Consider the following 24,772-nt stretch of genomic DNA (forward strand, 5'->3'; position numbering starts at 1 on the left):
CTTCCGTATACGTCGTCTTCAACGATGACTCAAGAGTATCAACCAACTGAATGATTGTTCTCAATCGACACTTCTCAGGCTTGTCTTCCTCCCTTCCTTCGTCACTCACACCCTCAAAGCCAGACAGCACTCTCTTCATGTAGGCTATATAACCTTCGTGATTTTCTTGCCCTGAACCATCGTCCGTTGAGGTAATGTAACCACATTCCTTTAGTGTATCTAGTACAAATTCGTACGATAGCGTCGGGGCTGTCGCTGTTGTTTCGGTGGTCGTCGACGTCACAGGATGTGACGTAAACGTCGTGCTTTGGGTAGGTCTTTGTGATATCACATTATTCACGATAGTGTGTAAGAATTGCAAGCTACACTTGTCAGATAAAGTGGTGCCTTCCAGTCCTTCTGCCTCTTTGCGTCGAATTTGGCTCAGTACAGTCTCCAATAATTCCCCGGAGTATTCAGCCTGAGACGCATCCCTGAATGTGGAATTGATGTAGCCACATTCCTCCAGAGTTTCCAAAAGAACTTCGAACGATATTACAGCTGCTGTTGTTACCGATTGCAAAGTGGTTGTTGTTGTTGTTGTGTAATTGATTTCGTTCTCTGTGGTTGAAGCTGTAGGTACTTCCACAGTAGATGTCGTCTTCAACGATGACTCAAGCGTTAATACCAACTGAATGATTCTGCTCAATCGACACTTCTCAGATTTGTCTTCCTCTCCTGCTTCGTCACTCACACCCTCAATGCCAGAGAGCACCCTCTTGATGTAGGCCATATAGTCTTCGTGATTTTCTACGCCTGGGGCATCGTCCGTTGAGGTAATGTAACCACATTCCTTTAGAGTATCTAGTACAAATTCGTACGAGATCGTGGTGGCTGTCGCTGTTGTTTCGGTTGTCGTCGATGTCATCGGAAGGGATTTCGACGTCTCGCTGTGTGTAGATATTTGTGATTCCACATCATTCAGAATCTTGAGTATGTATAACAAGCTACACTTGTCAGATAAAGTGGTGCCTTCCGTTCCTTCCGCCTCTTTGCGTCGAATTTGTCCGATTACTGTCTCTAATAATGCCTGGGAGAATTCAGCCTTAGAAGAAATTCTGAATGTGGAATTGATGTAGCCACATTCTTCCAGAATGTCCAAAAGAAAGGCGTACGTTAATACTGTTGCTGTTGACTCGGGTGGCGATGAGGTAGTCGATTCTTTTGTTTCACTCGAAATTATTCCTCTTTCAGTTGTTTCCATTGAGGTTTGAATTTGCGTAGCAGTGGTTTTGATGGAGGATTCGATAGCATTTAAGATATCCTGTTCTGTAATGGAGTCTATTTCATACTTGTGTGTTATTTGGTTGATTTTCAGGTCTAGTTTCAATATTAAATCTTTTAATGGAATCTTTTGGTCTTTGTATGTGATCACACCATTTTCCACTTCTGCAGGATTCTGTATTATAGTTAATAATTCTTGTAAGGTTTCAGTTAGTTCTTCTTTTGTGGTCATTTCTTTTGTTTCGCTAGAAATGATTCCTCTTTCAGTTGTTTCCAATGACGTTTGAATTTGTGTAGTAGTTGTTTTAATGATTGATTCGATAGCATTCAAGATATCCTCTTCTGTAATAGAGTCTGTTGCATACTTGTGCGTTGTTTGGTTGATTTTCAGGTGTAGTTTCAATGTTATATCTTTTAATGGAATGTTTTGACCTTTGTATGAGATCACACCATTTTCCACTTCTTCGGGATTCTGTATTGACGTTAATAATTTTTGTAAGTTTTCAGTTAGTTCTTCTTTTGTGGTCGTTTCTGTTGTTTCACTCGAAATGATTCCTCTTTCAGTTGTTTCCAATGACATTTGAGTTTGAGTAGTAGTTGTTTTGATGAAGGATTCGATAGCATTCAAGATATCCTGTTCTGTAATAGAGTCTATTTCATACCTGTGTGTTGTTTTGTTGATTTTCAGATCTAGTTTCAATATTAAATCCTTTAATGGAATGTTTTGGTCTTTGTATGTGATCACACCAGATTCCACTTCTTCAGGATTCTGTATCGAAGTTAATAATTCTTGTAAGGTTTCAGTTAGTACTTTTGTGGTCGTTTCTGTTGTTTCACTCGAAATGATTCCACTTTCAGTTGTTTCCAATGATGTTTGAGTTTGTGTAGTTGTTTTGATGAAGGATTCGAAAGCATTTAAGATATCGTCTTCTGTAATTGAGTCTATTTCATACCTGTGTGTAGTTTTGTTGATTTTCAGATCTAGTTTCAATATTAAATCCTTTAATAGAATCTTTTGGCCTTTGAATGTGATCTCACCTGATTCCACTTCTTCAGGATTCTGCAATTTTGTTATGATGTCTTCCATGTTTAATATGGTAACGTGAGTGACAGGTTGTGTGACTTTAGTTCCAGCTGTTGTACTCTCTGTTTCTATTGTTTCTGTTGTTACATATGCATTTGTTACTGATATGTCTTGCATTTTGAGATATGACTCCAAAGCATCTATCAAATCTTCTGCTGTTACATCGTCAGTATTATATTTTCCTGTAGATTCGTCCAAAACCAGGCCTAGTATCTGTGCAATATATTGGAATGGAATCGACTTCTTTTTGTAAAGAATTTTACCATGCTTTACAGCTTCAGGATTCTGTAGTGTCAGTATTAATTGATCTAATGTTATACGTAATTTCTCTGGAATTGTTGTACCGGAAATTGGTTGAGTTATTTCTCCTGACTGTGATGTCATTTCGGAAGTAAAATCAGTTATTGTGAAATCTGTGTCGGATGTTTCTTTAGTCATAGTATTAGATATCTCTTTCTTTTTTATGTATAATTCTAATGCTTTTATTACATCTTCTGGTGTTATATTGTTAGTAATATATTTTCCTGTAGATTCGTCTAACTCCAGGTGTAGTATTTCTGCAAGGTCTTTAAATGAAATTGATTTATTTTTGTAAAGAATTTTGCCGTATTTCACAGCTTCAGGATTCTGTAGTGTTAATATTAATTGATCTAATGTTAGACGTAGTTTCTCTGGAATTGTTGTTCTGGAAGTTGGTTGAGTTGTTACTTCTGTCTGTAACGTCATAATGGAAGTAAAATCAGTTATTGTACTTTCTATGTCGGATGTTTCTGTAGTGGTAGTGGTTGACATGTCTTTCATTTTTATGGATAATTCTAATGCTTTTATTACATCTTCTGGTGTTATATTTTTAGTAATATATTGTCCCGTAGATTCGTCTAACTCCAGGTGTAGTATTTCTGCAAGATCTTTGAATGAAATCGATTTATTTTTGTAACGAATTTTACCATGGTTTACAGCTTCAGGATTCCGTAGCGTTAATATTAATTGATCTAATGTTAGACGTAATTTCTCTGGAATTGTTGTTCTGGAAGTTGGTTGAGTTGTTACTTCTGTCTGTGATGTCATTTCGGAAGTAAAATCAGTTATTGTGATTTCTGTGTCGGATATTTCTATAGTCGTAGTAGTTGACATGTCTTTCTTTTTTATATCTAATTCTAGTGCTTTTATTACATCTTCTGGTGTTATATTGTTAGTAATATATTTTCCTGTAGATTCGTCTAACTCCAGGTGTAGTATTTCTGCAAGATCTTTAAATGAAATCGATTTATTTTTGTAAAGAATTTTACCGTATTGAACAGCTTGAGGATTCTGTAGTGTTAATATTAATTGATCTAATGTTAGACGTAATTTCTCTGGAATTGTTGTTCTGGAAGTTGGTTGAGTTGTTACTTCTGTCTGTGATGTCTGAATTGAAGTAAAATCAGTTATTGTGATATCTGTGTCGGAAGTTTCTACAGTCGTAGTAGTTGACATGTCTTTCTTTTTTATATCTAATTCTAATGCTTTTATTACATCTTCTGGTGTTATATTGTTAGTAATATATTTTCCTGTAGATTCGTCTAACTCCAGGTGTAGTATTTCTGCAAGATCTTTAAATGAAATCGATTTATTTTTGTAAAGAATTTTGCCGTATTTCACAGCTTCAGGATTCTGTAGTGTTACTATTAACTGATCTAATGTTAAACGTAATTTCTCTGGAATTGTTGTTCTGGAAGTTGGTTGAGTTGTTACTTCTGTCTGTGATGTCATTTCGGAAGTAAAATCGGTTATTGTGATGTCTGTGTCGGATGTTTGTATCGTCATCTCTGTTGGCATTTCCTCGGTGATGTAATCATCATCTTCATTTCTCTTACCTTTCCCTTCATTTCCCTCATTATCACGGTCATCTTGCAGTGATTTATTTTCATCTTCTGGCTTTGAGTTTTCATCATCTATTCTTTTAGATCCTCCCTTTTCTTGTTTATCTTCGTCCTTTTTGAGGTCTCGAGAGTCTTCTTCTTCTTCTATAGCTGCTCCTGCTCCTTTTAATATGCATCCTACCAATACAACGAATGCCGTGATCTATAAAACAGAGGACACACATCTAAAGTCCTTCGTTTCAGTAACATTCAAATAAAATGCAAATATTTCATTTTTCGCTACCATTGAATTTTTCTTCTCATAAAAGTCAAACGGATAAATATAATAAATAATTTAATAGATTCAAATATAATACTCTAGTCCTTCCACATACACAGAATGTAGAATATATTCGTCAAACTTTTAGAGTAGATATTTTGAGGTCATATTTGAATACCGTAAAATTATCACAGATTTTATTATACAACCGTTAACTTTTAATTTGGACTTATCTTAGTGGGTTACATTCTTAGACAATAATAATAATAATAATAATTATAATAATAATACTTGCTTACAAATAGCTTTAGGGAATCCGGAGGTTCATTGCCAACCTCACATAAGCCCGCCATCGGTCCCTATCTTGAGGAAGATTAATCCAGTGCGTAGAATCATATCCCACTCAATTAAATCCATTTTAATATTATCCTTCCATCTACGTCTCAGTCTCCCCTAGGATCTTTTTCCTTCAAGTCTTCTAATTAACACTCTACATGCATTTCTGGATTCACCCATACGTGCTACATGCCCTTACCATCTCAAACGTCTGGATTTAATGTTCTTAATTGTGTTAAGTGAAGAATAGAATCCGTGTATTCCTGGGTTGTGTAACTGTCTTCATTCTCCTGTAACTTCAACTCACTCCCAAATATTTTCCTAAGCACCTTATTCTCGAACACTCTAAATCTCTATTCCTCTCATAGTGAGGGTCAAAGTTTCACAACCACATAGAAGAACCGGTAATATAACTGTTTTATAAATTCTAACTTTCAATTATTTTAGAAAGCAGACTAGATGACAAAATCTTCTCAACCGAATCATAGCAAGCATTACCCATATTTATTCTGCGTTTAATTTCCTCTCCAGTGTTATTTATATTTGTTACTGTTGCTTCAAGGTATTTGAATTTTTCCGTCTCTTCAAAGGACAAATTTCCAATCTTTATATTTCCATTTGGTACTATGTTCTGGTCAAGAGACGTAATCTTATACTTTGTCTTTTCGGGATTTACTTCCAAACTTATCTCTTTACTTGTTTCAAGTAAAATTCCCGTGTTTTCTCTAAACTTTTGTGAATTTTTGTCCTATCACATTCACGTCATCCGCAAAAACAAGCAGCTGATGTAGCCCGTTGAATTCCAAACCTTCTCTGTTATCCTGAACTTCCCTAATGGCATATTCTAGAGCGAAGTTAAAAAATAAAGGTGATAGTGCATATAATAATAATAATAATAATAATAATAATAATAATAATAATAATAATAATAATAATAATAATAACAATAATAATAATAACAATAATAACAATAATAATAATAGAAATAATAATAACAATAATTATAATAGTGATGATGATAGTAATAATAATAATTTAATGTTAATGCATTAGATGACGGTAGTAAAGTAGTAATAGACTACCACAATAGATACAATCCTAGGCGCCTTCTTGCTCGGAGGCAAGGAACGTTTTGCCCTCTCGATTTATAAACCCAGGTGCATCATCCCCAATAAAATTAATAGAAGGAGGCTCGCGCCCCCAAATAGTTCGAAGAGAGGTTTCCAATCTTAAAAAAGAAATAATTAATTTGTTTGAAAGATGAATTAGGACACAAGCCAAAAATAGTTATTTCAAATCTGTACAGAGGGCCGGCTACTCAACGAACATGGTAGTGACGCAACTCACAATGACTCCCTTCCTTTCTTTCCTCCAGCATTTGAGATCGTTGAATCCCCACACATGATCAACGGTGACACCACTTATTGTCTGTGATCCACATTTTTTTCAGTTCAAATCTGTCAACGATTGTGATCGAACATTAACGGTCGTAAGTATTACCAAGCGGAAATAATAACACGGAATTGACAGTTTAATTTTTTAATGTGTGATCTGGTTAAAATTAAATTTCAAATTTAAATATACAGAATACAGAATATCATTACAATAGAATCAATGAATAGGTCCTTCAGTATTAAATTACAAAAGTTATGTGTGGATTTTATAAAAATTGAAAAATTGTACATTTAAATTTATATATTCTAATTGCATAGTACACGTAAGACAAATTGTATTATATACGTCTTAATTTCAATTCAGTAATCCGCCACTGAGCACGAATTCTACTCTTTCAGGGGCGAGCTAAAGTTTTTCTGTATATATTATATTTTATTTACATTTAGGCTATTAGGAAAATAAATAAATAAACAAATAAATAAATAAATAAATAAACATATCCCGTGAAACCAAATGTTTGCGTACGTTGTAACTTATAGTAAGAAACTTATGGTAGGAGTAAGTGAGCTTGCTAGCTGCAAGTGGAAGCGTAGCGAAGGAGGAAAGCTTCTCAGTGCACTTTCTTCTTTCCCTTACGCGCAGGCAGGTTTCACGAGATAACGACTGGCCTATATTCGACTGTATTTTGGTAATATCAGTTACCAAATGAAGAGTTCGCGGGAAAAACGATGAATGTCACAGTTTTGTTAAGGTTGATGTCATTATCTAATTCAATGGATCACTTCGAAATTTAATTTTGTTCTTATGAAAAATGGTAAAAAGGAGAATTATCACCACGAATACAGTAATCCTATCCTTTATTTTCTATAGAAACAGCCCTACATCTTGCAGTTATAGACTCAATTAGATCATTATATAATCCTTAACAGAAATGTGACATTCATCGTTTTTCCCGCGAACTCTTCAAATTATTAATGTTCAATATTTTTCATAAGTAATGAAATTTGTTGCAAAATTTAAAAGCAACCGTTATCAACAATCAGTTTCAGTGATCGTATTTTGAAATGATCGTTGGCGCTGGTTTGTGCTTGTTAAGTGATCAGTAATTGCGATGTAACTGTTGATAATGGATAAATTCTTAATAAAGAAAACTGTCCAAAATAAAACTGCAATGAACGGGACAGAATGATAAGTCGGGTTGTAGTGGTGGCCGTGAAACTAATAGCTCATGTTCATCATCGCTGTGAGGATCAACGAAGGGTGAATAAAGCAGTGAAAGGGAAAAAAGTAGTGCTTAGGGCCGTAGTTTTGAACCGTACTGGGTCTTGCAATTTCCATGGGTGTTACATGAAAAATAAGATAATGTTATTTTCTATAAAATATGTAAGGAATACTTTTAGAAACAGAAATTAAAGTTTTCTCAGTCTTTCATGCGCCCTGCCCAATATTTCAAAGAAGTCAGCGCCTATGGATACAAGAATACAGCAATAACAATGAAAATGAAACCAATAAAATTATATATAAAACTAAATCTGTAGGCTTACATTAAATTGATACAATTAAAAATATGTTAATAGATGTAAAAATAAAAGAACATTAAGCATGTCGAATTAACAATAATATAGATCAGTGGTCGCCAGCACTCGCTGAAATGGGTAATGGGTAAGAAGAGTATCGGAGAGAGAGAAAGCATACCCGCCAGCAGCCACGGTTGCACGCTAGTGCAGCTCTTACTCGTTATTATTTTACTAGCCGTACCCGTGCGCTCCGCTGCACTTATTATAAATAAATATAAAGTAATTACATAATTAAAATAGAACATTGGGTCCAGGGAACATTCGTGTTTGATAGAAGAATAATTCGTTTAATACGCTACTTAATTTAAATTGTATTTAAATAATTAAAATCCTATCATTTTGTTCCAGAGACCACTCATTTGGTGCAAAGATAATTCGTTTAACATTTTTCTAAATTAGTCTTGAATGCATCCTTTAATAAATCACTCCAAATTAATAGAGTTGATTGTGTACGAAGATCATTTTTATGTTAACCTTACTGTGCATTTTTTTTTGTTAAGTTTATTTTATTCACGCCTTAACATCTGTGGTCATGTCGCGTGTTTAGAATGTGTGGGTATATCAGCAGGCCGTTTTTACTCTTGTTCAGTTCCTGTTTCTATTGTGTGTTGTAGATGGCTTGTGTTCATGTAATTGATTATAGACTTTGATTAATGTTTTTGGTATTGGTAATTGAGGCGGTGATGAATAATGGCATGTATCTTTCCAATCCGGCATTTGCCTTTATGACTAAGGGAAATCATGAAAAACCCCAGTCAGATTGGTCGGCCACGGGGTTTGAACCCGGGACCCCCGAATGCGTGTCCTATCAAAATTTTTCCTGGGATAAAACTTATCGAAAATCATTTTAAAGAAACTTTTGCTATGTAACATTTTTCACAAAAATCAATAATAAGCGAGATATTTCGGTTTATTTAATTCAGGCCCCCTTATAAACCCACTTTTAAAGAACGTATTTTGAATGCCATATAGCCTAAAATCTAAGTTACAACGAACTTAATTTATATTCCAATTTTCATCGAAATCCGTTCAGCCATTATCGCGTAAAAAGGTAACAAACATCCAGACAGACAGACAGACAGACTTAAATATCAGTCCTATCAAAATTTTGCCCGGGATAAAACTTATCGGAAATCATTTTTGAAGAAACTTTTGTTATGTAACATTTTTCACAAAAACCAATAATAAGCGAGATATTTCGGTTTATTTAATTCAGGCCTCCTTATAGCCCCGCTTTTAAATAAAGTATTTTGAATGTCATATAGCCTAAAATCTAAGTTACAACGAACTTAATTTATGTTCCAATTTTCATCGAAATCCGTTCAGCCAATATCGCGTGAAAAGGTAACAAACATCCAGACAGACAGACAGACAGACAGATAGACAGACAGACAGACAGATAGACAGACAGACATACAAACAAAAATGTCAAAAAAGCGATTTTCGGTTTCAGTATGATTAATTATACATGTTAACACCAATTATTTTTGGAAAATCGAAAATTACCAGACAAATTTCGCTTACAGATTTATTATTAGTACAGATGACATTACTTATTTGAATATAAAAATGATCTTAAAAAATGATGTCGGGCTGTATTCTTTAGGCCCAGAGATGTGGTGTCGCACACATCACAACACGTGCATTTGCTGACATCAGATCCCACTATTCAGTTGCTTAGGTAACTGGCCTAGTTATATCCTATTACGAAGGCTATGCAAAGTTGTGTATGATCCACAATATTAGTTAACGGTTAATAGATTAAGTCAAGCACTACGAATATTTTCAACGCTAACAAGATGGCCGCTATGCTTATCAGTTGCTCGAAAGTAATCGGTTTACATTTTATCTTGTATTAAGCAGTCTGACAAATATAGTAACTTGATACCGGCAGGGAACTGCGTCATTTGCTACGTAACCGGCATTTGCATACCTTGCTGCTCGGTTGTCAACGTCTAATAGTCGCAATATATTATGGTTTATTTCATCTTGAGGAATTATACAGGGTGTTTAAAAAATACGGGGCATAATTTCAGGTATGTATTTCCCACATGTAGACAATCAAAATAGTTCATTACAACATGTGTCCGGAAATGCTTCATTTCCGAGTTATGGCCTTCACAACATTGAAATTCAGCGGAACGTTTTTCTTTCCGCAGGTCGTTGTCATTACAGAAGATGTTCAAAATGTCCACCTCCTGCTTGAATACAGACCTCACATCGATGTCTCATTGACCTGCGAACACGATCCCAAACTCCAGGAGTATTGCGTATGTCCTCAGAACATGCCACAATTCGATTCCGAAGGGATTCCAAATCAGGCACCGAAGACGAATAAACCAATGATTTTAAATGGCTCCACAAGTAGAAATCGAGAGGGCTCAGATCAGGTGAGCGTGGAGGCCAAGCAATTGGGCCACCTCTACCTATCCATCGATCAGGAAACCTTCGATCCAAGTACCTACACAACACTGAATGTAACCTTCGCCTCGGAATGAACTGTCAGAGTGCCCTCTTAATGTCTCCTTTGACGGCAACGACCTGCGGAAGGAAAAACGTTCCGGTGAATTTCAATGTTGTGAAGGCCATAACTCGGAAATGAAGCATTTGCGGACACATGTTGTAATGAACTATTTTGATTGTCTACATGTGGGAAATACATACCTGAAATTATGCCCCGTATTTTTTAAACATCCTGTATATGAATCAAATTCTACTTTTGCGAAGTCTGAATATTCATATCTTCAATATCACTGATGTCCAATAGTTTTTAATGTTACTGTAGGTGTATTAATTTCATCTATTAAAAATAGTAGTCGTAGGGATGGTACTGCAATAAAAATTAGAATTACCTATACACTAGAACAGTTAGACATATGCTAAGACATTCTTCTCTACAGCCAAACACTTCGGCAGAAGTGAAGAACATTATTATTATTATTATTATTATTATTATTATTATTATTATTATCATTCATTAATTTTTTGTAAATACTAATAAAGCTGTGTTGGAAAAGAGTGGGTGAAGAAAGAATGATGCTGAAACTGATCAGGAAGAGGAAAAGGAATTGGTTGGGTCACTGGCTAAGAAGAAACTGCCTACCGAAGGATGCACTGGAAGGAATGGTGAATGAGAGAAGAGTTCGGGGCAGAAGATGATATCAGATGATAGACGACATTAAGATATATGGATCATATGAGGAGACTAAGAGGAAGGCAGAAAACAGGAAAAACTGGGGAAAGCTAAGATTGGAGAAAGCTGGATTTGCAGTAAAAGACCTGCCCTTGGACAGAACACTGAATGGACGAATGAATTATTAATACTATATCTACTAATACAACTATTTTAATTATTATTATTATTATTATTATTATTATTGCTATTCTTACTAATGAAATTATTTTTATCATTTTAATAATATTATTATTATTATTATTATTAACATTTTATTAATACTATATTTACTAATACACTACTATTATTAGAACTACAACTATTATTATTGATATTTCTATTAGTACTACAACTAGGCCTATTATTATTGTTATTAACATTATTGATTCTTAACTTTTCATTAATACTATCTTTACTAATACAACTATTATTATTATTATTATTATTATTATTATTATTATTATTATTATTATTATTATTATTATTATTATTACTACTACTACTACTACTACTACTACTTACTTACTTACAAATGGCTTTTAAGCAACCCGAAGGTTCATTGCCGCCCTCACATAAGCCCGCCATCGGTCCCTATCCTGTGCAAGATTAATCCAATCTCTATCATCATATTCCACCTCCCTCAAATCCATTTTAATATTATCCTCCCATCTACGTCTCGGCCTCCCTAAAGGTCTTTTTCCCTCCGGTCTCCCAACTAACACTCTATATGCATTTCTGGATTCGCCCATACGTGCTACATGCCCTGCCCATCTCAAACGTCTGGATTTAATGTTCCTAATTATGTCAGGTGAAGAATACAATGCGTGCAGTTCTGCGTTGTGTAACTTTCTCCATTCTCCTGTAACTTCATCCCGCTTAGCACCAAATATTTTCCTAAGCACCTTATTCTCAAACACCCTTAACCTATGTTCCTCTCTCAGAGTGATAGTCCAAGTTTCACAACCATACAGAAGAACCGGTAATATAACTGTTTTATAAATTCTAACTTTCAGATTTTTGGACAGCAGACTGGATGATAAGAGCTTATCAACCGAATAATAACACGCATTTTCCATATTTATTCTGCGTTTAATTTCCTCCCGAGTGTCATTTATATTTGTTACTGTTGCTCCAAGATATTTTAATTTTTCCACCTCTTCGAAGGATAAATCTCCAATTTTTATATTTCCATTTCGTACAATATTCTGGTCACGAGACATAATCATATACTTTGTCTTTTCGGGATTTACTTCCAAACCGATCGCTTTACTTGCTTCAAGTAAAATTTCCGTGTTTTCCCTAATCGTTTGTGTATTTTCTCCTAACATATTCACGACATCCGCATAGACAAGCAGCTGATGTAACCCGTTCAATTCCAAACCCTGCCTGTTATCCTGAACTTTCCTAATGGCATATTCTAAAGCGAAGTTAAAAAGTAAAGGTAATAGTGCATCTCCCTGCTTTAGCCCGCAGTGAATTGGAAAAGCATCAGATAGAAACTGACCTATACGGACTCTGCTGTACGTTTCACTGAGACACATTTTAATTAACCGTACTAGTTTCTTGGGAATACCAAATTCAATAAGAATATCATATAATACTTCCCTCTTAACCGAGTCATATGTCTTTTTGAAATCTATGAATAACTGATGTACTGTACCCTTATACTCCCATTTTTTCTCCATTATCTGTCGAATACAAAAAATCTGATCAATAGTCGATCTATTACGCCGAAAACCGCACTGATGGTCCCCAATAATTTCATCTACGTACAGAGTTAATCTTCTCAAAAGAATATTGGACAAAATTTTGTACGACGTCAACAAAAGTGATATTCCTCGAAAGTTACCACAGTTGGTTTTGTCCCCCTTCTTAAAAATATGTACAATTATGGACTCCTTCCATTGTTCTGGTACAATTTCCTTTTCCCAAATAGCAAGTACAAGTTTATAAATTTCGCTATATAATGCACTTCCACCCTCTTGTATTAATTCTGCTGGAATTTGATCGATACCTGGAGACTTGTACTTTTTCAGATTTTCTATCGCAATTTCGACTTCTAAAAGCGTGGGTTCGGGTATAAATGGCTCAGCAGTTTGTATTTCAATTTCGTCCCGATCATTTCTATTGGGCCTATGTACATTTAGTAGTTGCGTAAAATAGTTTTTCCATCTGTTTAGGTTAGATGGAGAGTCTGCAAGCAAGTCACCATTCTCATCCTTACTACTTACATTACAAATGGCTTTTAAGGAACCCGCAGGTTCATTGCCGCCCTCACATAAGCCCACCATCGGTTCCTATCCTGAACAAGATTAATCCAGTCTCTATCATCATATCCCACCTCCCTCAAATCCATTTTATAATATCCTCCCATCTACGTCTCGGACTCCCCAAAGGTCTTTTTCCCTCCTGCCTCCCAACTAATCTAAGACTCTGTATGCATTTCTGGATTCGCTCATACGTGCTACATGCCCTGCCCATCTCAAACGTCTGGATTTAATGTTCCTAATTATGTCAGGTGAAGAATACAATGCGTGTAGTTCTGCGTTGTGCGTTATTATTATTATTATTATAATTATTATTATTATTATTATTATTATTATTATTATTATTATTATTATTATTATTATAGACTTGAGTTATGTCTGGGACTCAATGGAATGTTCGCTGGTTAGAGTCCTCATGGGGAAGGTATTTGCTTACGAAATGTCGGCCAGTGTATGGGATCGGTGCCCACCCAGCATCGTGATGAATTTGGGGAGCTACGATAGGTGACAAAATCTCGTTTCTCGAACCAGCTGGGGGGGATCATAGTTCTTACCCTCGCACTCATTGGATGATCGTTCACCTCTGCTGAGAGATGTGTGCGTTAGGCCAGCATTCAACTGGTACGGGTTGGTCGACCAACGAATTTGTTTTTACCAGGACTGCAAGTCTGTTCCCCGCGGTGTGACAGTCTTTTGTTTGCAGTAACGGTTCCCCTGTTCTCGAATTACTGACAAAATATCTTAATTGCCATTTAAACACCATCACGAGTTCCAGCAACAGGCTGTTGGACTGATAAGTAAAGAATCCTGTGAAAAAAAAAAACCTGAAAATAAAATAAGTGGGGAGATAAGAAGCTGATAGCGCGTTTACTTAACAGTCCGGTTTTTGTATCCAAGGCAACGGAGGTTTTCCACTTACGAAGATATTCCACCACGAAAGAGGTTCGTTTCAAGGAAAAAAAAAAAAGATGTAATACGGGGCACAGCTCTACAGATTCTCACACTCTCTCTCTCCCTCTCTCTCTCTCACTCTTTCTCACACAGAAAATGGGTTTCGCAACTCTCATAATTTAAGGGGAAGCTTATAACTTGACATGTTTTCCTAAATCACGCACATTTTTCTTTTTTCTCCTTTTTTTGTACTTGGAAATATCATCGCTAGAACTTAAATACCAGATTAGTTAAAAAAAATTGGGGCCCAAATTATGAAAAAGACAACCATGTTACAGTATAATTCACTAAAATGGATATACAGGGACATCATTTTTTTACTTCAATTTTTATTGTACCTGAGTTTTTGAATGTACTTCACTCCCACCCCTTCTACTAATGAAGTTCAACCGTCCTCCACACAGATCCAAGACCGCATATACAGTCATAGTAGCCTTACGGTTATAGTAAACAATACGTTCCAAAAATATGTTCGCGTTTTCCAGTGACGGAAGAGCATTCAATATTGCATCATTTTCCATTTGCCTACGTCGCATCCCGGTTTCCCCCCACCTGCTTCTATTCGCCTCTCTGTAAATGCTACTGGCTGGGATGTCTTAGTTCTTTTCTGAAATATTAATTTCTGTTAGGAATTGGACGTCTACGTAATATTATACCCATACAATTGTTTAAAATAACTTAAATAAAAGGGCCTCGTTAAGTAATTAACTGTCACGTGATGTCCTTCCTTTCTACGACGCTGCGACGTAACCACTTGGACGGACAGTAGATAGCATGTCTGAGTAATTTTATCTTTTCGGATCGGACAGAAGTGAAGATTGAATTTACAGTACGTAGGTTCTCTTTTATAGAGTACGTACAGAATTATTTCAACATGAGTTACTGATACGAAGTACGAACCTGGTAATTGGAATTAGGTACAACAGTCTATAGTGCGATAATATGCACATTAGAAATGAAGCCTGTATCGAAATGAACGGCCACCATTTTCAAAAATGTGTTTAAATATCCATATTATGATTACTGTATTTTTTTTAAATTTAATTTCATTCTCTATAGTGTACGCTAATGTGCTGTAGACAGTATAATATACACTGCATAATGAATACGTTCGCATGGAAAGCTCAGTTCGTGAGTAAAAACACTCATCGTTAATACTGTACTGTATTTTGATTAAACAAAAACCTAATGAAAATTATCAAACTCAAAAACGCGATATTTCCTAGTTTACGTAAATGGATTAGGCCTAACTACTTTTCTTCCCTCCTATACCTAGTAAAGTGATTTGTTTGTATATTACGCCAGTATCATCAAACTCCAGTCGTGGGAGGGGGTAGGAAACGGTGTTTCCGGTTCTTAATCGTTGATCCAAAGGTATAGTCAGGTTAATATTAGAAATGTTAGTAAAAATAAAATGATGTCCCTGTATATCCCAACCATTTTTAAGATATATTTAAGATTTATATGACTTTTACTTCTAAAAGCAACTTCTTTAAAAGTCTGTATCACAATTTTGATATTAGCTTTAATAATTTGAAGATAAACATTTACATTCTAAGAATGAATTTTAGACGTACTTTTATATACATAAATATGGAGATATATTTTTCAAACGGAATAAATGAGTGATATAGTTCCAAAACGTGTCTTATCACGAAAAATCGAAAATTCAGATAAGTACACTATTGCACTCTATGATCAATACACAATATATTGTCACTAAATAATTCTTACTTACTTACTGGCTTTTAAGGAACCCGGAGGTTCATTGCCGCCCTCACATAAGCCCGCCATTCGTCCCCATCCTGAGCAAGATTAATCTAGTCTCTATCATCATATCCCACCTCCCTCAAATCCATTTTAATATTATCTTCCCATCTACGTTTCGGCCTCCCTAAAGGTCTTTTTCCCTCCGGCCTCCCAACTAACTAACATTCTATATGCATTTATGGATTCGCCCATACGTGCTACAAGCCCTGCCCATCTCAAACGTCTGGATTTAATGTTCCTAATTATGTCAGGTGAAGAATACAATGCGTGCAGTTCTGTGTTGTGTAACTTTCTCCATTCTCCTGTAACTTCATCCCTCTTAGCCCCAAATATTTTCCTAAGCACCTTATTCTCAAACACCCTTAGCCTATGTTCCTCTCTCAAAGTGAGAGTCCAAGTGTCACAACCATAAAGAACAACCGATAATAAAACTGTTTTATAAATTCTAACTTTCATATTTTTTGACAGCAGACTGGATGATAAAAGCTTCTCAACCGAATAGTAACAGGCATTTCCCACATTTATTGTGTTTAATTTCCTCCCGAGTATCATTTATATTTGTTACTGTTGCTCCAAGATATTTGAACTTCTCCAAATCTTCAAAAAATAAATTTCCAATTTTAATATTTCCATTTCGTACAATATTCTGATCACGAGACATAATCATATACTTTGTCTTTTCGGGATTTACTTCCAAACCTATCTCTTTACTTGCTTCCAGTAAAATTCCCGTGCGCAGTGTGTTATAACTGTAACTTGGAATACTGAGCATGCGCAGTGTGTTATAACTCGAACTTGGAATACTGAGCATGCGCAGTGTGTTATAACTGTAACTTGGAATACTGAGCATGCGCAGTGCGTTATAACTGTAACTTGGAATACTGAGCATGCGCAGTGTGTTATAACTGTAACTTGGAATACTGAGCATGCGCAGTGTGTTATAACTCGAACTTGGAATACTGAGCATCCGCAGTGTGTTATAACTGTAACTTGGAATACTGAGCATGCGCAGTGCGTTATAACTGTAACTTGGAATACTGAGCATGCGCAGTGTGTTATAACTGTAACTTGGAATACTGAGCATGCGCAGTGTGTTATAACTCGAACTTGGAATACTGAGCATCCGCAGTGTGTTATAACTGTAACTTGGAATACTGAGCATGCGCAGTGTGTTATAACTGTAACTTGGCATACTGAGCATGCGCAGTGCGTTATAACTGTAACTTGGAATACTGAGCATGCGCAGTGTGTTATAACTGTAACTTGGGATACTGAGCATGCGCAGTGCGTTATAACTGTAACTTGGAATACTGAGCATGCGCAGTGTGTTATAACTGTAACTTGGAATACTGAGCATGCGCAGTGTGTTATAACTGTAACTTGGAATACTGAGCATGCGCAGTGCGTTATAACTGTAACTTGGAATACTGAGCATGCGCAGTGTGTTATAACTGTAACTTGGAATACTGAGCATGCGCAGTGTGTTATAACTGTAACTTGGAATACTGAGCATGCGCAGTGTGTTATAACTGTAACTTGGAATACTGAGCATGCGCAGTGTGTTATAACTGTAACTTGGAATACTGAGCATGCGCAGTGTGTTATAACTGTAACTTGGAATACTGAGCATGCGCAGTGCGTTATAACTGTAACTTGGAATACTGAGCATGCGCAGTGTGTTATAACTGTAACTTGGAATACTGAGCATGCGCAGTGTGTTATAACTGTAACTTGGAATACTGAGCATGCGCAGTGTGTTATAACCGTAACGTTGGATACTGAGAATCTGATGAAATACTGTAACATTGTTGCATTTTGGTTCAAACAATCTTAAAGAATTCATACCTTTTGTTTCATAACTATGAGAATACAATTCAAAATTATTTCGATTTTTATGTATGAATTTTATGAATACAGTATAATTATTTTGTCTTTTATTAAGAACATTAAAGTCTGACAATTTTTGAGATGGAGAATCAATAGGTTTATGGAGAAATATTTTAATTATTTTCTTCTGTAATAAATAAAGTGGATTAAAATTGGTTTTAAATGAGCTACCCCATCCTATAATTCCATACATAATTACCGACTGAAATAAAGTTAAATATATTATGCGTAATAAACTTATTGATAAGTAATTCCTCAATAAAACAAAATAATATACCATTTTACGTAATTTATTACAAAGGTAATTAATGTGATGGTTCCATGTTAAATGATTATCGAAAATTATGCCTAAATACTTAACTTCAGAGGACTCCTTAATAATCGGACATTTACACTGTATAAGACAACAATCAGAATTATGTAATTTAATACTTAATAAAGATTTAGGAGATTTGTTACATTTTTCAGATAATGAGAATGAAATAATTATTGTTTTATTTTCGTTGATAGAAAGATAATTTATGTCAAATCATTTTTTTTATTAATGTAAGTCCATTGTTTAAATTATTATATGCATCATGCCAGGTTTTTCCACCAAAAAGTAAAACTGTGTCATCTGCATAAGAATAGTGAACACCGTTGTATTGTTGTAAGTCAATTTTTAATAAGTCATTAATATATATTAAAAACAAAATAGGGCCTAGAACTGTGCCTTGGGGAACACCTATATTAATAATTGAAGGTTCACTTGAATAATTGTCAATTTTCGTTATTTGGATTGTGTCGTTGAGATACGATTTTATTAAATTTAAAGCATTACGTTGAAATAATATATTGAATATACATGTTAATTTTTATGTGACTTTCACGGAACCCCTGAAGCCAATCCAAAGACTCCAGGTTAAGAACACTTTCATTAGGAGATTAGCGACTGATTGGCCGCCACTGAACTCCTTGCCTGTACGACACGCCCAGGATACGCCCGATTCCTGCACACCGTAAGGGCTATTCCATATGAAATCGATCAGTAAAAAACCTCGCAATTTTTTAATATTCTAATTTTTCCCCTACTTATACAAGGTGCTGAGGAGAGTGCATTTGCAAAAATATACTATCGAAAGTCAAACGGTTTTCGTTTTGTTGAGCGACAAATTTAGCGTATTTTATAAAAACAAGCCTCTTTCAGCGCTCAGAACTCTGGAACCATTTACTGCAGAACATTGAACGGGAGCTCATTTTGAAGCTGACATTTGGTAGGTTATGTTAAGAAGTAATCCTTATTTTTATTGTATACAGAGAGACAGATAATCTGATTTTACTTGCTTTTAGGCTTTTTACCCATTTGTAAAAATGTAAAAAAATATTCAGAAAAAACCTTGCATTATTAAGAGGGATTAGGCATTGTTTTCTTAGTGGCTCGGCAATAAGTTTCGAGGGTATTAAATAGATAATTTTCACATGCCTAGACTTGAACGACGCAGTACTGCATGCACTGGCCGAGAGATGAAGATAAGCGAGCATTGGGCGTCAGTTTACTCCTGTGTTTATGAAAACTTGTGATAAAGCTAGCCCAGCTATGCGCTACTAGACGAAACATCACGTGTTTGTCTTCTGGCCTTGGTTGTCTCGGCTAGCTCCCGCCTCACAGTCAGCTGGTTAGCTCACGCGCGTACTATTTATTTTCTTTATTTGATATTTTCAATACTTTCTTATCAACGGTGCACCAGTAAAAAAATATGTGTTTATTTGTACTTTCAATGCGGAATCTAACTATATATTTTTAAAATATTTTTTCGTGGGCAAAGGCGTCTTAATGAAGAAAAATCTAAATTTCTCCATTTCCATAAAAAGTAAGAAAAACTGTTTACATGTCAATATAAACTTTAATTTCTCGGCATCAAAATAAACCATGATTTTTATCATTGGGTGAAAGGGTTTCGGAGCCACAACAGTTTAAAGTTGCTAATTTTATGAAAATACGATAAATTAAAATATTTTAAATTTAAACACTATGAAGTTCTGATGCCTCAAACTTTGCACAAAGCATTGTATCACAGTTGTCAACGAACAGAAAAAGTTTCATTGTATTTAAAAATTGCAAGGTCAATTTTCTCTATATTTCCGTCGATTTGAGATAGAATCGCCCGTAAGCACCTCGCGGAAACCAAAGCTCCGATTGTGAAGGGTTTAGTTATTGGAAAGTGTCTCCGAGATTTTCCGCACAATAGTTAGATGTTGGTGGAGCGAAGAGTGACTAAAATGACAAACTAAGCTTTTCAGACGCAGAATTTCTCCCTAAGAAGGTGGGACGTGATAATTAACAGTAGGCACGCCCGGATGGTTACGAAGGCCTTGCAAGTACCGTAATGCCTTACGTATGCATCTCCAACCCAGTTCACCTAGACCACGTAAGGTGATAGCAAGAGCCTTCTATACAGCGGTGCTCTGACGTTCCTTGTTCGAGCCAGTAAATAACCTAAGGACCGAATCCATCAAATCCGTTTAACTTTAAAATTAATGTACTTTAAATACTAAATGGGATCAAATTTTGTATCCCTGTGTCACAGAAGTCTGCCGCCTGGGATCGAAACCAGCGTTTGACAGCCTCTACACCCCTCTTTTGATCCCACGGTATGACAAATATCTCAATTCCGTTGAGGAATATGTTGAAAAATAGCTCAAAAGTTGGTTGTCTGTTCAAATACATTTTTCCATTCAAACTATGTAGAAGTTTTACTTTTAACACTTAATCTTCATAAATTTACTGATTTTAAACGGCAAACTATACAGTTTTTTATTATTGTTACAATTTATTCTTTGACTTTTTCCCTTTAAAATGATAACTTACATCATTAATCTTTATACTAAAATTGTATTCCTTTCAATGTTTATATTTTCTGACAAGGGGTGTACAAGATTTACTTTTAACACTTAATGTTCATATTGATTTTAAACGGGAAACTATAGGCCTACATCTTTTTTTATTATTTTTTACAAATTATTCCTTGCTTTCTTCCCTTTAAAGTGGTATATCACAAATGATTGTACTAAAATTGTATTCTTTTAAATGTTTATAGTTTCTGTCAAGGGGTATACAAGTATTATTTTAACGAGTATTTTCCCTAAGTTCAGCTTTCCATACATAGGAAACGTTTTCTCGGCTCCTAATTAATCTACAAAGCTGAAATTGTCAGAAATAGTTTATTTGGATGTTTTACATGTCTAGAAACAATGTTTTGAAATGTGTTAAATTTTGGAGATATTACAGGGGGTAATGTACTGAAAATCATTGAAAAAATATATACTAATGGACAAAAATTTGTTTCCCAATAAAAAAATAAATGGAAGAGAAACTACTGTTTCAGCATAAAGCCACGTTATGTGTTGTGTTCTTGAGCTGGAAAAGCTTCAACTGTTTTCGAGAAAAAGTTCCTTATGTAAGACATATAACTTCCAATAAACATCGTCAAGATTCACAATTCTCTGTCCCCTTAAGGAGTATATTAGTCGTTGGACCGATAGGTTGACTTTACTTTTCACAGGTAAAATATGGAAATAAATGGCATTTAATACATCGTAAAACACAGCTGCTCGTGTTAAAAATCCAACTTGGCGATAGGAGTGAAGAGATACATACATATTTATTACTTTTAATATTTATTCTAATTTTCACTCTTTTTTGTGTATTTTAGTCGTTTCTACGTGCCTATTTTTTTATTTTTTTTTTTATTTTAAGTACCTACACGTTTGAGCTGTAAGTTACTCATAAAATATCAATTTTCCGCTACGAGTCTTGGCCATAGTTGTCCCATATCCAAATATTTATCTTATAACTATGGATTTTTATGTAATTAGGAGCAGACCTACATAGGCTACAGGACTCCTACAAGACACCTTTCCGGTTTCGAACGCATGTAATTTACATTTGTATGAATCTTAGGTGCATGAAAATAGCACCAATGGAAAGAGAAACTCAAAAAGTTTAGTTCCTTACCTTAAAGATATTCAACGTGTCCCCCCCTTGGTAACACGGCACACTTCAAGCCTATAGTCAAGTTCCTGCCACATACGTTGTAGCATAGCATGATCGATCGTTGTTTCATTTTGCAGATACATCCTCTTGCCTTAAAATCAGTGTCCCATTTACGGATTGTAGGCCCACTGGGTGGATCTGCACCAAACATTGTTCGGTAATGCCGTTGCACATTAATAACCGACTGGTTCACATGGAAATCAAGGTTTTCTGTCCTCTATAGCAGCCATTTCGCCTCAACAATGAACAAATTTGTTTATATGCGCTATTATGAGGCAGTGTTACCAACTAGGAAAACAATGTTGCCACAACTAAACTTTTTGACTTTCTCTTTCCATTGGTGCTATTTTCATGCACCTCAGATTCATAGAACGTAAATTACATGTGTTCGAAACCTGAAAGTTCTTTTGTAGGAGTCCTATTATACTCCTGTTTATCTCTTGAATTAGAGGACAGAAATCTTCGTGAACCTGTGACTTGTTGAAATCTAACAAATCGTGTCTAATTTCAGTTACATATTTCCATGCGAGTCTACACAAACCTACACATTTCGATATCTCGATTGTGTCACATTTAAAAAAAATTGACAGGCGTGATATGAAATGTATGTGGTGTTATCATCTTTTAAACTGTAGTCAGGCACTATATGAATTCTTGCTTTGTTGTAACAGTTGTACCATGTCATGTAATCTGTGTCAACATTTGAAGTGTCGGTACAAATACATTGTTACACTGTTGTGACACATTTACATACTTTGTGTTTAGACATGTTGAGGCTGATTTTCAATAATATAAGCCTTACTTACTTATTTACAAATGGCTTTTAAGGAACCTGAAGGTTCATTGCCGCCCTCACATAAGCCCGCCATCGGTCCCTATCCTGTGCAAGGTTAATCCAGTCTCTATCATCATATCCCACCTCCCTCAAATCCATTTTAATATTATCCTCCCATCTACGTCTCGGCCTCCCGAAAGGTCTTTTTTCCTCCGGTCTCCCAACTAACACTCTATATGCATTTCTGGATTCGCCCATACGTGCTACATGCCCTGCCCATCTCAAACGTCTGGATAGTATTTGAAAAACAGACAATGATTAACTTGACTTTTAGGCACTAAAAATATAGAATAGACAGCTTTAAAAGCCATTAGAGTACGAAAATAGTTCTTATTATTGTACAAGATACAGTAATATATATAGGCTATATATATGATTCGTGATTTAAGACGGCGCTTATTCGTCGAATCCCGGCCAACTAGTCACTCAAAACGAGTGCACCTCAGCACATGTGTGGACTTCGGTCCTGCGTTCATAGACATCTTTGACGTAGTGCAGAGGGCGGCCACTAGAGGGAACCCAAGAGTTGGAGCTTAGTCTGAGACGATTCTGTCCGACACCGGGGTGGTATCCGGTGTGGCTTAGTGGATAAAGCATCAGCACGTAGAGCTGAAAACCCGGGTTCAAATCCCGGCGCCGGAGAGAGTTTTTCTCCGTTCCATTACTCTTTCATCGTACAGTAATAGAGGAAACAAGAGTACAAGAGATTAAGATCTGGAGAACGAGAAGGTTATGATATAGTACCTCCACGACCAATCCATCGAAGATTAAATATCCGTGTTAGATGTCATCTGACTCTGTTATGCAAATAGGCAGCTGCTCCGTCATGCATAAACCACGTTTGTAGTCTTTGATGGTATGGCACTTCTTCCAGCAAGACGGGCAATTTATTTGCTAAGAAACGCCGATACTGAGAACCAGTTGATCTACAGAGTAGAATTTGTGACCCTATTAAGCTGTCACCAACACACGAATTTTAAAGTACGTTTTTCATGAAACCTATTAATTTTAGGATCCATGTTTATTAAACTTTTTTCTTGTTTTGATGCATAATATCACCTCTCAAAATATTAGACATTTTTCTTAACACCCTGTATATGACATGGTACCTTGAGTGGCGTCAGAGTATATCTTTTACGTCAGAATGTTACAATTTTTCTCTCTTCATGTTGTTTAGTCAATTGGAGCCTTATAATTGACACTTAAGTTATAAGTAGGGCGCGGAAGTTGATGAAATAGCCTATTATCTTTTTTACTGAGACATCACAGACAACTCAAGAAGCAATAAAAACTCGTTTCACTTCAACACGAACTAATATAGCTTATTTATATTTTTCATTTTTCGGTCTTTTATTGTCTATGGGTCATTTTTTAGGAAATGTTATACTTTTTGTTGCATTTTTGCCCTTTTCTGCTTGTGAACGGACATTTTTTCACAGTGTGGTCGTAGTCTATATTCGAGAACACACTGTAGATTCCTTACGCAGTTCGAATACGTCTTACAAGAATTTTCCTTACGGTTGAATCAGCCTTGACTCCTGATCACGTGTGTTACGTCCTTCCCCCATTCAACGCAACAGAACAAATGCTGCAGACGCAGTGCCCGCAGTCATAAAATTGTATCTCACAAGTGAAGACGTAAACATTCCGAAAGTAAAACAAAAAAAATACAATTAATATTTGAAGAGAAAAATACGCTCCGGCGCCGGGGATCGAACCCGGGTCCTTGGTTCTGTGTACCAAGCGCTCTGACCACTGAGCTACGCCAAGGACCCGGGTTCGATCCCCGGCGCCGGAGCGAATTTTTCTCCTCAAATATTAATTGTCAATATTACAGATATTATTCTGTATGACAAATTAATACATCTATAATAAAAAAAAATACAAAGTTTTTTTGCGACAGTTAGTAACTGACTTTGGTGACAATGTATTTTGCACAGATGGAAATTTGTATTCGCTATTAAAATCATGGTTATTTTATTAAATTTTAATGCCATATTTGATTCCCAGACTGATTATCCAGTGACATTTCGTCCACAGTATTTGTGTTCACCAGAAATTTTCGTCCAGTTGAGATT

The 24,772-nt window shown here is 35.6% G+C and overlaps 1 long non-coding RNA gene and 1 other non-coding gene across 2 annotated transcripts in view; both read right to left on the reverse strand.

Annotated features, from left to right (window-relative positions):
• The window catches only part of LOC138712680 (uncharacterized), a 253,862-nt gene that overhangs the window by 53,279 nt on the left and 175,811 nt on the right, over positions 1 to 24,772 (reverse strand). The gene's annotated exons all lie outside the window — the stretch shown is intronic.
• Positions 24,392 to 24,466, reverse strand: TRNAC-ACA (transfer RNA cysteine (anticodon ACA)). Its single transcript has one exon. It is a non-coding gene; the product is annotated as a tRNA-Cys (tRNA).

Source organism: Periplaneta americana, chromosome 2 (assembly GCF_040183065.1).
Source record: "Periplaneta americana isolate PAMFEO1 chromosome 2, P.americana_PAMFEO1_priV1, whole genome shotgun sequence".
Lineage (NCBI taxonomy): Eukaryota > Metazoa > Arthropoda > Insecta > Blattodea > Blattidae > Periplaneta > Periplaneta americana.